Here is a 19,230-nt window from a genome sequence, read left to right on the forward strand (position 1 = left end):
CTGTGTCCTCGTATGGCCTTTTTCTGAGTTCTGGTTTTCCCATCTGTTTAAATGGGTAGCAGTCCTATTGGATTAGGACCCCACCCTTAATGACCTCATGAGTGCCTGCTTAGTTCCTCACTCAGTGTGTCTAACTCTTTGCAACCCCATGGACTGTAGCCCACCAGACTCCTCTGTCCATGTAATTTTCCTAGCAAGAATACTGGAGTGAGTTGCCATTTGATGATCTTGACAATGAACCATGCAGAGCATAACTGATGGACAGCTGCAATTGCTCTATCTCTGATCTGCCATTACACTGAAACTTTTAGAACTGCCTTACAGTTAAAACTCTTCCTATTCCATCCTCTTTCCTTCCTACACTCCTTCCCTGAGATCAGGCCTGCATCATGATCTAAAGATTCCCTATCTTCTTCCCTTTGTCCTGGCACAGGCATTTCTCTCAGTGAATCTCTTGCATGTCTAGCCCCATCTTGGCATCTACTTCTAGGAAGACCTGAAATGACACATAAAGATATGTGGACACAAAGCTTCTAATTATAAAGGGAAGACATGGCAACAGACTGGAAAAAAAGAAAGAATTGTTAGCGATTTAGAGATTATAGGAAATTTTTTAAACATATCTTTACTCTTTAACAATTGTTCAGAGTGGAAGAATAATTTTGTAATCAGAGAAAGCAGAGAAAATTAAATAATACCATTTTTAGTAACATGGATAGGACCTAGAGATTATCATACAGAGTGAAGTAAGTCAGAGAAGACACATATGTGATATTGCTTGTATGTGAAATCTAAAATTAGGGTACAAATTAATTTACAAAACAAAAATAGACTTATAGATATAGAAAATAAACTTCAGTTACCAGGGGTTGAGGAGGGAAAAGGAGGAATTGGGAGATTGGGATTGACATATACACACTATTATGTATAAAACAGATAACTAATAAGAATCTGCAGTGTTGCACAGGAAACTCTACTCAATACTCTATCATGGCCTATATGGGAAAAGAATCTAAAAAGAGTAGATATATGCTGCTGCTGCTAAGTCGCTTCAATCGTGTCCGACTCTGTGCGACCCCATAGACGGCCTCCCACCAGACTCCCCCGTCCCTGGGATTCTCCAGGAAAGAATACTGGAGTGGGTTGCCATTTCCTTCTCCAGTGCATGAAAGAGAAAAGTGAAAGTGAAGTCGCTCAGTCATGTCTGACTCTTAGCGACCCCATGGACTGTAGCCTACCAGGCTCCTCCATCCATGGGATTTTCCAGGCAAGAGTACAGGAGTTGGGTGCCATTGCCTTCTCCTAGCAGATATATATATATGTGTGTATAATAGATTCACTTTGTTGAACACCTGAAACTAACACAGCATTGTAAATCAACTATACTCCAATAGAAATGTTTTTTTAAAAAGCCATCAAAGAGGCCAGAAAATGATGCTCCAGCAGCCAGAGCCTTTTGAGTGCCTCCAGAATAGAGGACAGAGGATTCTGCCTCTAACTGATTGAAAGACAGCTCCTTCACTCAGCCCACAGTTTTCCCAGAAGGTAAAGTGAGCTCTTAATGCTCTGTGTGATCTGAGTTGTGAGTGGAAGGTCACAGGCCATGCCCTGTGCCTAGGAGGGTATGGGAAGCTTCCACCTCAACACGTTCTGAGGCAGTTCATTCCTGCCTTGATGGCATTATTGATCCCCAGGTGACTGACTGGTACTCTCTCCCCCACCTCCTTATCAAAATCTGAGTAAATGTCTTTCAAGAAAGAAAGAAAGAAAGAAAGGAAGGAAGGAAGTAAGGAAGGAAGGAAGAAAAATAAAACAAAATACAAATGTTTAAATAAGGAATGAGCAACAATATGGGCAGAAGAATTCTGGGTAGAAGTAAAGGAAGATCCGGGGGAAGAACGAAAGACTTCACAATCTGCCTAGACTGTGATCAAATAGCAAGTAGATGGTGGTCCACAGACTCCTCTGTGGAAAGGGAAGAAAATGCTCTTCTTTTTCCCTTTTGAAAGTCACAAAGTCCATTGAACAGATTACCTTGATTGAAAGTCTAATTCCACACTATTTCTTCACTCTTGGCCTCCATCACCTCATTTGTAAAATAGAACTAAGAAGTTTTTTCTAGGATTAAATGAGATAATGCATCAATGTACTCAGAAAAGAAGGTCCTGGCACATGATATAAACTTAATTAATATTATTTTCTCATCGTGACTTTCCACAACTGTCTTTCATATACTTTGAACAAAATATGAGGTTAAATCATGAAGTAGTCTTACCATTAAATATATGGTTAAACAAGAATAAAGACTCTGTCACATGAAATTTAGAAGGCAATTTTATTCTAATGCTCTTCTGATTTATATAATCACATTGTGTGACTCTAGGTTTCAGGGTTTTGAGACTAACTTTAAAATAATGCGGACGAGCAAAATATATATTATTTTCAATTAAGAGGCTCAAGTAGAAAGTACACTTGAGCTGCTTTCAAGTGAAACCATTGAGATTTGCCAATTGAAACGTAAATCTTACAGGTTGCCCTTTCTGCCATGTATTTGAGCCTTCTAAAACTGATGGAGATATTTCACAGATCCAAATATTTGCATAAAAAAAAAAACTGTAACTGATTGAAAAAAGTTCCAGCATTTCCAGTCCTCCTCAGTCCAGCTGCTAGAGAATAGGGGGAGAAGACATTCCTAGGACATCTATTCACCAACTCAGAAAGTACAGCTTAAATTAATATCCAACACAATATACATACAATGGTTTGTATAAGCCATTGTACTTTTTTATTTCATTCAGTAAAATAACAGAAAAAAGTGTTAATTGAGAGCCAAGTAGATTTTGTCATAGAAATAGGAGAAAAACAATCAATACGACAAACTAGTTTACCCTCAAGGAGCTTACAGTCAACCAAAGGAAAACAAACAGGAAGTAAGTAAACTAATAAAAAGAAAACAAACTAATTAGTGTAATTTGTGTAAAGCAAACAAAGGAATAATGTGATGAGGTGATTGGGTGGAAACAAAAGGAAGTAGTCTATTATAGATTATTATTTATTAAAGTCTTCTCTTTAGGTTTATTTATGAAGAAAAAGAACCAGCCATTTCAAAATTCTCAGGGACACTTCATGAAAAGGGAGAAGTGAGTGCAAATGCTTGAGAGGAAACCCATTTTGGTCCTTAGAGGAATAAAAGAAGATTTGTATTATTGGACCCAGGAAATGAAAGGGAGAATGGTGGGTGAGGGAGGTCAGAGGAGTTAGGAAGACATTAAATTAGGGGAGAATTAGATATCATGATATCGATTTTAGGTTCATTCCAAATTCAGTGGGGAGCTTTTGAAGGGTGCTAGGCAGTGGAGATGTGATATCCACCATTTTGAAATAGAAAATTTTCATGTGGCCATTTAACCTATTAGGAGTATAACTAAATGTAAGCTACATGAATGACATTTTAAATTATAGCACATGAAATAGCAGGAGTAATTTTATCCACATTGCAAAAAAAAACAGCATAGAATTTGCAGGGAAAAAATACTGGAGAAATCAACAATCATTATTTTACAAGCAAAACATAAATAAATAAAGAAAATATCAACTAAGGTCTATGTTTTCTTATGGGAAGTTACTGATCTAAGAAAGAGTTGAAGTCTTAGAAATTTAGTGAAACCCTGTCCTGCTTATGATGTTCTCTTTACCCCTATCTAGATGGAAGAGCAGCAAATTATTCTCTACTTTACAAATGTCTAGGGTTAGAAGTTCAGATTAGTTCTTCAGGAAGTTACATCTCACACAACTATCCTGACACCGGTAAGAACCAAGGATTGAAGAAGGTCAGCCTCCGCAGCCACACTTCCCAAGTTTTCTGCCGGCGAACATAACCGAAGTTCACTCGGTGCGTTCGTTTTGCAATATGTTTTCAATAAATGTCGCCATGTACTCAGAAAACAACTCTAAAATTAATCTTACCTGTGGTAATATGTCTTGGAATTGGACAGGCTAAAGGCTCTCATAAAATCTTACATGATATTTAAGCCTCAGATGTGGCCATTCAGTGTAATTAGGAACTTGTTAGTTGGAGGAGTGTTAACTTTATGTTCAATGTATTTGGATGTTGCTTTGGTTCAGAAAAGACTTAAGATATACAGTGATCTTAGACATTATGCCATATAACAGGGTAAGATTAAATTCTACAATAAAAAGAGAATAGAAACAAGGCAAAGAGAAACAGACATGGGGAAGTAAAATGGAGCCAGCATGAGCTTAACAAAACATAAATACCATTAACCTTTCTGAAGGGTTCACAGATTGGCTCCAAGCTTTCCAGAAGAATGGCATTTATTCAGCTATGTTCTCAGTATGTTAAGATAATAACTAATTTCTCAAGAAAAGCAATAACTCTTTGTGGTTCTGAGATCAGAGTGAACTTTATCCCACGGATCCTCTCAGTTGAACTGAAGACCCTCGTTAATGCACTGAACAACATCTTCAATAACATTCTTATGGGACACGTAAGTTTGTGGAATTGTTTTTATAAAGAAACGGATGAATGAGACTTCTATATCTACACATGATAAGATAATAATTCTTCTTTCTCAGTTTAAACTGCTGTTAGCATTCTAATATTTAGCATTTTATCAAATAAATAGTTTAGATTTAGGTTGCTAGGGGTTGAAAATAATGTTTGTGAATAGACCTCAGTCCCTCAAATGCTTTTCCTTTGGATGAACACTTAAACAAAGAAAGGTGGAAGATGCAATCATGTATTTATTGAGTGAGACTAATTCTAAAGGAGGAATGGTTCAGATATAAAGGAGTGTGCAGAAGAGAACATTTACCTCCCTGAATTTCTATAATTGGTGGATGAGGAAGTCATGGCTTTGAAACAGAGAACACATAAAAGTGCCCCAAGGGTGCTTGGGGCCAGCTACATTTCCTTCCAAAACAAAGGGGGGTTTTTAAGGCAGAAAAAAGAAAACACCCAGGAACACAAATTTTCACATTTATTTTCTGGGTCAAGGACTCCTTTACGATTCAGATAAAAGCTATGTATTTTCTCACTGGGGGGAAAAACACATTTTAATGTACCAGACATGATCTCTCAACCCGTTCTAGCTTTAGACAATTTTTGATGGTGAGAATCTAAAGCAAGCGGAAAAAATTCATCATTTTTATTATCTCCATTTGTACATCTGCATTAAGAAGAAAGCTGGCAAGCTACAGGTATGTACACGTGGAAAGTATTTTGTTTAAAGCAAAGAATGTAATAGTGTAAAACTGACAAAAGAGTTTTAGAGTCGAAATGTTGACCAGTATACAATGGTGACAATAGATCTGGGAAGGATATTGGCAAGGGCTAGAGAAAACTCAAAGGAGTGTATCAACAGAAACTTGTAGGGAAGGGTTGAAGGCATCCTTGGTAGCGACCAGGACAGCAGTACAGCACAGGGAACAGAATTTGCTTCACTCGGTTATCTTTGTGCAGCACTGCCAGGAATTCAAATGCTATGAGGCACAGAGAAGAAAGAGTAGGTGGTAGAGTTAGGGTTATCCCACCTCACATTTGGGAATACAGAATGAGCTAGAGCATTCTCCCTGTAGTCTGTAAATAGAGAAGAAGGTGAGAACAATGAATCCTCTACTAGGATTAGTTAAATGGGGGAGTGCAAACTTTGAAGTCTTTAAGCCAACATAAACTTATTGATGCCATCTATTCTGATAGCCTAATAGGATTTTTTAAAATTAGTTTTCAGTGTGTAGAACTAATATATATATATATATATATATATATATATATATATATATATATATATATATACACATTTCTGGCTTCTTAAAAAAATATCAGATGATTTGACGATGGTGGACTCCAATTTTTGTATGCAACAATCATGCCCTCACAGCACCAAACTTTGTTTTTTCAACACTGAGACTAACTTATCTTCAAGCTTAAGAAGTGTTTCCAGTAATCAGGCTGCCTGTTTTGTTAATTTGTATTACTTGCCTCACCTCTAGAGCTTTGAGTTCATAATCCACTCCTCTCCACCCCCTAAACTAATATGTTGTATTTCATTCATCTACTGTGGCAGCCATGAGGTTGCACCTACAAACCTCCAATTCTAGGGAGTTTAATTGGCCAAAGGTATCAGATGCTGCACTTTGAACCTACTACTATAATTTCACCAATGCCATATTCTTTATTGGCTGTTCCCAGTCAATGATTGAGTGCATCCTGAAATAGCTCCAGGACTCTCTAGTGAATTTGCCGAAGCTTCTAAAATTCCTAGGCAGACTAAGATGCTTTCCTTCAACTTTCCTTTACTCTGGGTCATACTTGCTTCTACCAGCTTTTTCCACCTCCCTCTCATTTTCTGTCTTAAAGGCATTTTCTCTACTAAAGCCCTTGCCTATGTTTAATGCTCCTCACTACCTGCTTCTTGATGAACCTGGACTATTATAAGTGATATCAGAAGTAGGGTGATTTGAGAAAGAGCGCAATAAGATGGGGATTTGAGATTGGCTCACCCACTGCCAAAAAGGTGAAGAGAGTGTCATTGTGGTTGATAAAGGGGACATGGATAGTCACTGGCACACACTGGCAGCGTACTTGCTAACAGTTTTACCTGCAGTGATTTGAAAATTTAAAAATGTAAGAAAACAGTCCCAATGGAGATTTTAACTCGGCAGATGAAATGATGTAGACCGTTGAAAAATTTGGGAGTGGGAGGATACCTACAAAGGCAGTGAACTTAACTGAGTACAGCTAAATTATACTGACACTTTATGGAAAGATAATGAGAGACTGAGGGCTATCTTTTAAATTAATTTCTATTGGAATATAGCTAATTTACAATGTTGTGTTAGTGTCTGCTGTACAAAAGAGTGAGTCAGTTATACATATCTATATCTGTATCTATATCTCCACTCTTTTTTAGATTATATTCCTACATAGGTTAGTACAGAGTTTTGAGTAGAATTCCCTGTGCTATACAGTGGATTCTTATCAGAGAGACTGCTGCTGCGCTGCTGCTGCTGCTGCTAAGTCGCTTCAGTCGTGTCTGACTCTGTGCGACCCCATAGACGGCAGTCCACCAGGCCCCCCCGTCCCTGGGATTCTCCAGGCAAGAACACTGGAGTGGGTTGCCATTTCCTTCTCCAATGCATGAAAGTGAAAAGTGAAAGTGAAGTGGCTCAGTCGTGTCCGACTCTTCGCGACCCCGTGGACTGCAGCCTACCAGGCTCCTCCGTCCATGGGATTTTCCAGGCAAGAGTACTGGAGTGGGGTGCCATTGCCTTCTCCATCAGAGAGACTGAGGGCTATTCAAAAGCAGTTAATGGCTAAGTGGGACAGAGAGCCTCTGTGATAGAGTTATTACCTGAATAAGATGAACAGACATAGCACCTGGATGAATTGAAAGCATAAAACCCCAGAAATACTTAAATGCTCAGTCAAGGCAAGTCTGTTTTACAAAGCTTAGGGCATGGTAGAGAAAACCTGAGATGTTAAACTATGACTTGGGTATGTCTAGATGGAGACTCCTTGCCCGCTCAGACTCTCTGGTCTAGCAGAGATGTGATCCACCCGTCACTGGTAAGAGCTAACATTTCTCTTTGCTGGAATATGCTGCCAGAGCCTCTCCCTCTCATGAAGCACCAAGTATTCTTCCACGCCCTCTCCTGGACACCAAGCTGATAATGAATGTTAAATCCCAACATAATCCAGCTGCGGATATGCTCAGGCTGATAAGGGGGGATAGAAACAATATATAATAAGGAATTGCAAGATTTAGCAGGCACTTACCAGAAGGAGCCAAGGGGTGCTCCTGGGATTGAATTTTAAGAGGACTTGTTCAAGAGTGCCAGAATGTAAGACAGCATAAGGAAGAATTCATTGACTGAAGGGGCAAGGCATTTTCTCAGGGTGTGGATTTAATATTCTACTAAGAATACCATCAGATGGAGCAAAGTTCTTCCTGCAGTGGCTATTAGATGCTAGGAAAGGATGATAGTTGAGTCTATGTGAAGTAAAAATGCCTAAGTTACCCTGGAAGATGATTGAGGAAGGAATTAAGAAGCTGAAAGAAGTGGGCATACTGAAATGGCTATATTATGTAAGGGCAAAAAATCCACCAGAAGATTATAATCCATGAAAAGATCCAAAGAACACACCATTCAGTAAGTCTTTCAGGAATGTTTGGTGAAAGGGGTATCATCACTAAGTCCCTTGATGGATATCCTTTCTAGTCCAGAAAGGATGGTAAGAGAGGAGATTAGAGAGCTGGTGTTGTTAATGTTCATGGAATGATGGGAACCTGGAAATAATAGATGCTAGAGGTAGTACTTAATGGGGCTTACCAGGTGGGTCAGTGGTAAATAATCTGACTGCAATGCAGGAGACATGCGTTCAGTCACTGGGTAAGAAAGAATCTCACTCCAGTATTCTTGTCTGGGAAATCGCATGGACAGAGGAACCTGAGGGGCTATAGTCTATGCAGTTGCAAAAAGTCAGACATGACTTGAGCACATATGCATGTGTATGTGCTTTCTAAGTTGCTTCGGTCATGTCTGACTCTTTGTGACCCTATGGACTGTAGCCCGCCAGGTTCCTCTGTCCATGGGATTCTCCAGGCAAAAATACTGGAGTGGGTTGTCGTGCCCTCCTCCAGTGGATCTTCCCGACCCAGGGATCAAACCTATGTCTCTTATGTCTCCTGCATTGGCAAGTGTGTTCTTTACCTCTAGAGCCATCTGGGAAGCACACACTAGCATTTAATTGCCAGAAACCAAGAGGCAGCAATTACTGTAACTATCAGTAAGGTCAGGGAGAAAATTTGGCTACATCACCTCCCTTCCATCCTGGAAAGGCCAGTTCTTTGTCCTCATAGCATGAGAAATTTTTGTGAATTGGGTTTGCTTTTCCTCCCTGCAGAGCCTCAGGCAAACCTGTGAAGGGCTTATGAAATGTCCAATTTATAGACATGGAATCCCACACAGCATAGCAACTGACCAGAAGACCCTCTTCACGGTGAAGGAGATATGAGATGATTCAGAGAATCACAGAATTCATGATCATAGAATCCATTGATCAAGTCTTACATCATGCCATTCAGAACCAGCTAGTCTCATACAAAGCTGCAATGGTCTTCTAAAGGTGTAACTGAAGAAAGTACTCTGAAAAGATGATGTGTTATCCCCTCGGGACATAGTGCATTCATTAAATCAGAGACCATGCTATAGTGTTATATTCTCAAATAGGAAAGATACATGTGTCCTTCCAGAAAGCAGGAGTTCTCCTACATACCGTCCCTTACAAAGATTGACTGGAGGATTTTGTGCTTCCTGGCCCCATCACTCTGGGTTCATCAGTGCTGGAGCTTTCAGCGCCCAAAGGAGGCACACTCTTGTCAGGAGATGCCACAGGGCCCACTGAATTTTAAGATATGGCTGCAGTCAGAGCTTTAGATTTCCAATATCAAGGGAGCAACTGGCAAAAAGAGATGTTCACCATCCTCCACGGGATACTGACTCCATTCAGTAGGAAGTAGAGATGCTTTCACACAATAAGAACAGTGAAGGATCTGTGTAGAAATCAAATGATAAACCCGGCTGCCTTCTGGTGCTCTCTTGTCCCATTGTTTCTGTAAGCAGGCACATACAGCAGTCCTAAACTGAAAAGACTTGATGATCAAGAGCTCAAAACCTCCACTCCCTTGAAGAAAAGCAAAATATGATAATGACCTCTGTCACAGTGGAACTGATCTGTAGCCATATCCTGACCTCTATAACCCTCTGTTTTTGTACTGATCATCACACTTAGCAAGCTTTTGCTGTATACCTGAAATGCACTTTCCTAGGAAATGGACATTGTTTTCTCACCTCTTTCTGTGTTTTTTCAAATATCACCTTCTTAGTAGGAGCTCTGTGACTGCCCTATTTAAAACTTCATATTTGCTTCCTATTTATCTTTACTCCATTCTTGCTTTGTTTTTCCCATGGCACTTACTAACAACTAAAATACAACACAGTGCACTTTTATTTTCATATTCTTTATTGTCTCTCAGCCCAAATGTAAGCTTCAAAAAACTGGGATTTTTGTTTGCTTTTTACATTTATATTTAAAGTCGCTCAGTTGTGTCTAATACAGTCCATGGAATTCTCCAGGGCAGAATACTGGACTGCGTAGCCTTTCGCTTCTCTTGGGGATCTTCCTAACCCAAGGATCGAACCCATGTCTCCCAGATTGCGGGCAGATTTTTTATCAGCCGAGCCATCAATTTAAATAGTGCCTGGTGCATGTTAGAATGTCTTATTGACCTATATGATGAATGGTTATCATTATAGGCAGCAATTGTTATATACATAAAGCAATGTAAGCAGAAGCTAGATTGCAAGGGTGTTGCCGTGTAAATGGGCATTGAGAAAATAGCATCATCATCATTGACTTCATTATTATTCCAGCAACCAACATTTGTGAATGTTTATTATGTGTTATACACTTTTCAATCTGTTTTACATGCATTTTATTATTTAATCTTCCCAACTTTATGACATGGGTTCTAATAGCATTCTTATTTTCTCTACAGCTCAGAAACATTAAATCTCTTAATCAAGATAGAACTAATTGGCAGAGATATTATTCTAACTGGATCTGACACTAAAATTTTGATTCATAATTTGAATTCTCTGGTGCACACAGAAATCACAGAGAACAGTTTTATAACTTTGTAGTACACCAGAGAACTGGAGAAAGACAAAGAAATATTAAAGTAACTTAGCAATATGACATGTAAACATTTCTCATTTTTAAAGTGTAATTTAATAAAAATAGATAATGTTTTAAAGAGATCAGAAAAAATACAAAAAATAAAAATAAAAAATAAAGTTTTATGGCATATCTTAGACATACACCATTGCCTTTATTTAAAAAAGTAAACAATGACTTTGGTCCTCCATCAGTCTTTATAATCAATTTTAATGGAAGTTCAATTAAGAGTTGTTCCCATAATAGAGCAGAGTAATCACAGACACATGCAGTAGCAATATTTTAAGTCCAGCAAAGAAACGTAAAGATTTTTATAAATGCCTAGGTAATAATATATGTTCTAGAATACTACAGTGAATTTTCGAGTCACTAGCTTTAGCCCACTGTTAAACACACACACAAACACACACATTCATGAACCAAATGAAAGTTTATTATGCTTTTTTGGGGGTGTCTTTTGAGGTGTATTTGAGACCCAGGTGCAGAACATCATAGAAAAGTCTGTTATCTCAAAAACATACAGCTAAAGAACTCAGTTACTTTAAAAACTTTGAGATACCAAGGACAGTTCTGTTGCTTAAATGAAAAGCAAGTGAAAGTTCTACAGAAAAGTAGCAAATCATAAAAGAATCACAGATATGAAAGTCACTTGGGTCAAGGCTAAGAAACAATGGTAGATACATGTACAAACTAACCTTGGCTAATACAGATAAAGGAAACGTTTCCTTTGAAAACTTGCATTTCATTTTTGTTTCTATCTATGCTTTCACATTTGTTGGAAGCAATCTTCACTATGTAAAAAATTATAGGAAACATTTTCCATGCTTTGATGAGCACATATTCAAATTTTAATTTTACCACATGGCTATCTTACTCATTCATTTCTACACACATACACGTTAATCGAAAGTCCCTTGAATACTAGATATTGTTAGGTTTTGTTTAAATGTGAATGAGATTTTCTTTGTCCTAGAAGCCTACATAGACACTAAAATTTGCAATACAGTGTGAGAAGTGGTATTGATCTAGGTAGACTCCGGGTCCTGGATGAAAAACAGTTGGTTTTAAAGGAACGGATTATATCCTACATAAATTTTGGGGAGTGAGGGATGTTAGAAGGTGGATGTTAGTCTTGAAAAATCTTGAGGGATTTGAAGGACTCAGTGAGACATTCGTATGTCTGGATCATGAGCTGCTGCAGTGAAGCCAAAGGTGGAAGATAGTATTGGAAAGTGAAGTGTTTACATCAAGAAAGAAATACAACTGGGGCTTCCAGTTGCCCAGCTGGTAAAGAATCCGCCTGCAATGCAGGAGACCTTGGTTCGATTCCTGGGTCAGGAAGATTCCCTGGAGGAGTGATAGGTTACCCACTCCAGTATTCTTGGGCTTCCCCGGTGGCTCAGATGGAAGAATCCGCCTGCAATGTGGGAGCCCTGGATTCAATCCCTGGGTTGGGAAGGTCCCCTGGAGGAGGGCATGGCAACCCCCTCCAGTGTTCTTGCCTGGAGAATCTCCATGGCAGAGGAGCCTGGCGGGCTGTAGTCCATAGCGTCACAAAGAGTCGGACACAACTGAGCAACTAAGCACAACACAAGAAGGAAAACTGAGAACACTTTCAACAGGAAATGATAATATCAGCTTGGTTACTCAGTAGAACAGTGTAGTGACATGCAGAGTATACTTGAATTATTGGAGATGGAAGGCAGAGGGAATAGATGCTACAAGTTAGACAAAAATGAAGACACAGTCTAAACCAAACTGTTAAAACTAGTCTCAACCAAGGTGTGATCTGTTTGGAATATTTGTTAATAGCAGCAGTGAAAATAGGTAGATGCCATGCATGGGATTCATAAACACATTTATTGTCTATTACTCTACTCTCTTTACCCATTTATGTTACCAGTTAATGGTAGTAGAGTTAGTATGTCAGTACAGTTCCCTAAGGCATTCATGCTTGTGAGACTTGGCCTAAATTTAGTATTAACAGAGAATAAGAGAGAAGAGGGCAGAAGTCTTTTCTATGTCTCAGGTTAAGCTGATTTTCCAACAGCATATTTGTGATTTCCTCATTCATCATTAATATATATATATATGTTAATTTCTTCCATACTTGAGATAATATTTGAGCAATATTAGAATTATGAATGTCTGTGACAATAAGGCCATTTTTAATTATAACAGTTTCATGGAATTTGCTAGTTGCAATGTTATTTATGTCATTAAGGTTTATCAGTATTTCATTATATACCAAGCATTTTATTCTTGGGTCATCACGAGTATCTTCCACTCCTACAGAAACCATTAGTGTTTAATGTATAAGCCACATTCACTGACAACCAATTACTAGAAGAAGCACACAGTGGTGAATCACAATCAATAAGCCAATTTCAGGTCAGGCACTTAAATCCAAAAATGAGAAATCAGTGAACAATTTAAAGAAAACAATGGACAGCTTGATGCAAGTTTATTTTACTGTAGCTACTTTGTACTTCACAGTAAGAAATAGTTGAGAATTAAGAAGATCATCACTAAAGGTATACAATTTCATTCATCATGCACACATTTTTAGACATATTGATTTTGATGGAAAAATTCCACAGCACATTTTGAATCAAGATCATCTTACTTATAAGTAAGATAGCTTACTCTATCAATTCAAGACATGGAGTGAAATGAAGTAAATGTTGGGTATGATCTCTAAATTGATAAAACAATTGCCCAGTTATTTTCTGCTGTAAGATCTTCTGTAATTGCAAATGCCAATAACGGTTTTCTGTGTTAATTTTGGTCTTTTTTGCTCATCTATTGGAAGAGAAAGTGGACCCATCTTTCCATTAATGTTACCACCTTTAGCAAATATTTACTTTGACAGTACTGAGGAGCGAATAAACATATTTTACAAAAGGGAAAAAAAATGTGTCTTTGCACAAAACACAAGATAAAAACATTATTCCAACCTAAATTGAGAGTTCCAAAGAATAACAAGGAGAGATAAGAAAGCCTTCCTCAGTGATCAGTGCAAAGAAATAGAGGAAAACAATAGAACGGGAAAGACTAGAGATCTCTTCAAGAAAATTAGAGATACCAAGGGAAGATTTCATACAAAGATGGGCTCAATAAAGGACAGAAATTGTATGGAACTAACAGAAGCAGAAGATATTAAGAAGAGGTGGCAAGAATACACAAAAGAACTGTACAAAAAAGATCTTCAGTTCAGTTCAGTTGCTCAGTCGTGTCCGACTCTTTGTGACCCCATGAACTGCAGCACGCCAGGCCTCCCTGTCTATCACCAACTCACTGAGTCCACCCAAACCCATGTCCAAGGAGTCAGCGAAGCCATCCAGCCATCTCATTTTCTGTCGTCCCCTTCTCCTCCAGCCTTCAATCTTTCTGAGCATCAGAGTCTTTTCCCAAGAGTCAGCTCTTTGCATCAGGTGGCCAAAGGATTAGAGTTTCAGCTTTAACATCAGTCCTTCCAATGAACACTCAGGACTGATCTCCTTTCAGATGGACTAGTTGCATCTCCTTGCAGTCCAAGGGACTCTCAAGAGTCTTCTGCAACACTACAGTTGAAAAGCATAAATTCTTCTGCACTCAGCTTTCTTAATAGTCCAACTCTCACATCCATACATGATCACTGGAAACACCATAGCCTTGACTAGATGGACCTTTGTTGGCAAAGTAATATCTCTGCTTTTTAATATGCTGTCTAGGTTGGTCATAGCTTTCCTTCCAAGGAGTAAGCGTCTTTTAATTTCATGGCTGCAATCACCAACTGCAGTGATTTTGGAGCCCAGAAAAATAAAGTCAGCAACTATTTCCACTGTTTCCCCATCTATCTGCATTGAAGTGATGGGACTGGATGTCATGATCTTAGTTTTCTGAATGTTGAACTTTAAGCCAACTTTTTCACTCTCCTCTTTCACTTTCATCAAGAGGCTCTTTATTTCTTCTTCACTTTCTGCAATAAGGGTGTTGTCATCTGCATATCTGAAGTTATTGATATTTCTCCCAGCAAACTTGATTCCAGCTTGTGCTTCCTCCAGCCCAGCCTCTCTCATGAGGTACTCTGCATATAAGTTAAATAAACAGGGTGACAGTATACAGCACTGAGGTACTCCTTTTCCTATTTGGAACCAGTCTGTTGTTCCATGTCCAGTTCTAACTGTTGCTTCCTGACCTGCAACAGGTTTCTCAAGGGCAGGGCAGGTGGTCTTGTATTGCCATCTCTTTCAGAATTTTCCACAGTTTATTGTGATCCACACAGTCAAAGGCTTTGGCATAGTCAACAAATAAGAATTAGATGTTTTTCTGGTACTCTCTTGCTTTTTCGATGATCCAGCAGATGTTGGCATTATGATCTCTGGTTCCTCTGCCTTTTCCAAAACCAGCTTGAACATCTGGAAGTTCACTGTTCATGTAAAGCCTGGCTTGGAGAATTTTAAACATTACTTTACTAGCGTGTGAGATGAGTGCAATTGTGCGGTAGTTTGAGCATTCTTTGGCATTGCCTTTCTTTGGGATTGGAATGAAAACTGACCTTTTCCAGTCCTGCGGCCACTGCAGAGTTTTCCAGATTTGCTGGCATATTGAGTGCAGCTCTTTCACAGCGTCATCTTTTAGGATTTGAAATAGCTCAACTGGAATTTCATCACCTCAAATAGCTTTGTTCGTAGTGATGCTTCCTAGGGCCCACTTGACTTCACATTCCAGGATGTCTGGCTCTAGGTGAGTGATCACAGCATCGTGATTGTCTGGGTCGTGAAGAACTTTTTGTATATTTCTTCTGTGTATTCTTGCAACCTCTTCTTAATATCTTCTGCTTCTGTTAGGTCCCTACCATTTCTGTCCTTTATTGAGCCCATCTTTGCATGAAAATTTCCCTTGATATCTCTAATTTTCTTGAAAAGATCTCTAGTCTTTCCCATTCTATTGTTTTCCTCTATTTCTTTGCATTGATCGCTGAGGAAGGCTTTCTTATCTCTCCTTGCTATTATTTGGAACTCTGCATTCAAATGGGTATACCTTTCCCTTTCTCCTTTGCTTTCCACTTCCTGTCTTTTCACAGCTATTTATAAGGCCTTCTCAGACAGACATTTTGCTTTTTTGCATTTCTTTTTCTAGGAGATGGTCTTTTTCCTGTCTCCTGTACAATGTCATGAACCTCCATCCATAGTTCATCAAGCATTCTGTCTATCAGATCTAGTCTTTTAAATCTATTTCTCACTTCTGCTGTATAGTCATAAGGGATTAGATATAGGTCATACCTGAATGATCTAGTGGTTTTTTTCACTTTCGTCAATTTCAGTCTGAATATGGCAATAAGGAATTCATGATCTGATCCAAACTCAGCTCCCGGTCTTGTTTTTACTGACTGTATAGAGCTTCTCCATCTTTGGCTGCAAAGAATATAATCAATCTGATTCCGGTGTCAAACATCTGGTGATGTCCATATGTAGAGTCTTCTCTTGTGTTGTTGGAAGAGGGTGTTTGCTATGACCAGTTCGTTCTCATGGCAGAACTCTAGTAGACTTTGCCCTGCTTCATTCTATACTCCAAGGCCAAATTTGCCTGTTACTCCAGGTGTTTCTTGACTTCCTACTATAATGAAAAGTCTCCTATAATGAAAAGGACATCGTTTTTTTGGGGTGTTAGTTCTAGAAGGTCTTGTAGTTCTTCATAGAACTGTTCAACTTCAGCTTCTTCAGCGTTACTGGTTGGGGCATAGACTTGAATTACAGTGATAGTAGAAAGCATCACTACGAATAAAGCTAGTGGAAAGCTAGTGATGGAATTCCAGTTGAGCTATTTCAAATCCTCAAAGATGATACTGTGAAAGTGCTGCGCTCAATGTGCCAACAAATTTGGACAACTCAGCAGTGGCCACAGGACTGGACAAGGTCAGTTTTCACTCCAATCCCAAAGAAAGGCAATGCCAAAGAATGCTCAAACTACCGCACAATTGCACTCATCTCACACGCTAGTAAAGTACTGCTCAAAATTCTCCAAGCCAGGCTTCAGCAATACATGAACTGTGAATTTCCAGATGTTCAAGATGGTTTTAGAAAAGGCAGAGGAACCAGAGGTCAAATTGCCAGCATTCACTGGATCATCGAAAAAGCAAGAGAGTTCCAGAAAAACATCTACTTCTGATTTATTGACTATGCCAAAGCCTTTGACTGTGTGGATCACAATAAACTGCGGAAAATTCTGAAAGAAATGGGAATACCAAACCATCTGCCCTGTCTCTTGAGGAACCTGTATGCAGGTCAGGAAGCAACAGTTAGAACTGGACATGGAACAACAGACTGGTTCCAAATAGGGAAAGGCTGTATATTGTCACCCTGCTTATTTAACTTATATGCAGAGTACATCATGAGAAATGCTGGGCTGGAAGAAACACAAGCTGGAATCAAGATTGCTGGGAGAAATATCAATAACCTCAGATATGCAGATGACACCACCCTGATGGCAGAAAGTGAAGAAGAACTAAAGAGCCTCTTGATGAAAGTGAAAGGGGAGAATGAAATAGCTGGCTTAAAGCTCAACGTTCAGAAAACTAAGATCATGGCATCTGGTCCCATCACTTCATGAGAAATAGATGGGGAAACAGTGGAAACAGTGTCAAACTTTATTTTTTGGGCTCCAAAATCACTGCTGATCGTGATTGTAGTCATGAAATTAAAAGATGCTTACTCCTTGGAAGGAAGGTTATGACCAACCTAGATAGCATATTTAAAAGCAGAGACATTACTTTGCCAACGAAGGTCCATCTAGTCAAGGCTATGGCTTTTCCAGTGGTCATGTATGGATGTGAGAGTTGGACGGTGAAGAAAGCTGAGAGCCAAAAAATTGATGCTTTTGAACTGTGGTGTTGGAGAAGACTCTTGAGAGTCCCTTGGACTGCAAGGAGATCCAACCAGTCCATCCTAAAGGAGATCAGTCCTTGGTGTACATTGGAAGGATTGATGTTGAAGCTGAAACTCCAATACTTTGGCCACCTCATGTGAAGAGTTGACTCATTGGTACAGACCCTAATGCTGGGAAGGATTGGGGGCAGGAGGAGAAGGGGATTGCAGAGGATGAAACATTTGAATGGCATCACTGACTCAACGCACATGGGTTTGGGTAAACTCCAGGAGTTGGTGATAGACAGGGAGGCCTGGCGTGCTGCTATTTATGGGGTCGCAAAGAGTCGGACATGACTGAGCAAATGAACTGAACTTAATGGTTTGCCTTGGAAATTAACAGAGATCATTTTGTCGTTTTTGAGATTGCATCCAAGTACTGCATTTCAGACTCTTTTGTTGACTATGATGGCTACTCCATTTATTCTAAGGGATTCCTCCTCACAGTAGTAGATATAATGGTCATCGGAGTTAAATTCACCCATTCCAGTCCATCTTAGTTCACTGATTCCTAGAATGTCGATGTTCACTCTTGTCATCTCCTGTTTGACCACTACCAATTTGCCTTGATTCATGGACCTAACATTTCAGGTTCCTATGCAATATTGCTCTTTACAGCATCGAATCTTGCTTCTATCACCAGTCCCATTCACAACTGGATGTTGTTTTTGCTTTGACTCCATCCCTTCATTCTTTCTGGAGTTATTTCTCCACTGATCTCCAGTAGCATAGTGGGCACCTACTGATCTGGGGAGTTCATCTTTCAGTGTCCTATCTTTTTGCCTTTTCATACTGTTCGTGGGGTTCTCAAGGCAAGAATACTGAAGTAGTTTGCCATTCCCTTCTCCAGTGGACCACATTCTGTCAGACCTCTCCACCATGACCCGTCCATCCTGGGTGGCCCCCCAGGCATGGCTTAGTTTCATTGTTAGACAAGGCTGTGGTCCATGTGATCAGATTGGCTAGTTGTCCATGACTTTAGCTTCAGCCTGTCTGTCCCCGATCCCCTCTCTCAAGTCCCACCGTCTTACCTGGGTTTCTCTTACCTTGGACGTGGGGTTTCTCTTCATGGCTGCTCCAACTAAGCACAGCTGCTGCCCCTTACTTCTGATGCACCCTCGGGTGCAGGGTAGCTCCTCTCGGCCATGCTCATGATCTTCATGACCCAGATAATCACGATGGTGTGATCACTCACCTAGAGCCAGACATCCTGAAATGTGAAGTCAAGTGGGCCTTAGAAAGCATCACAACGAACAAAGCTAGTGGAGATGATGGCATTCCAGTTGAGCCATTTCAAATCCTAAAAGATGATGCTGTGAAAATGGTGCACTCAAGATGCCAGCAAACTTCGAAAACTCAGCAGTGGCCACAGGACTGGAAAACGTCAGTTTTCTCTCCAATCCCAGAAGACAATGCCAAAGAATTCTCAAACTACTGCAAAATTGTATTCATCTCACACGCATGTAAAGTAATGCTCAAAATTCTCCAAGCCAGGCTTCAACAGTACATGAACCATGAACTTCTAGATGTTCAAGCTGGATTTAGAAAAGGTAGAAGATCCAG

The sequence above is a fragment of the Giraffa tippelskirchi genome, chromosome 4 (genome assembly GCF_054371585.1).
Source record: "Giraffa tippelskirchi isolate mGirTip1 chromosome 4, T2T-mGirTip1v1.2.pri, whole genome shotgun sequence".
Classification (NCBI taxonomy): Eukaryota; Metazoa; Chordata; class Mammalia; order Artiodactyla; family Giraffidae; genus Giraffa; species Giraffa tippelskirchi.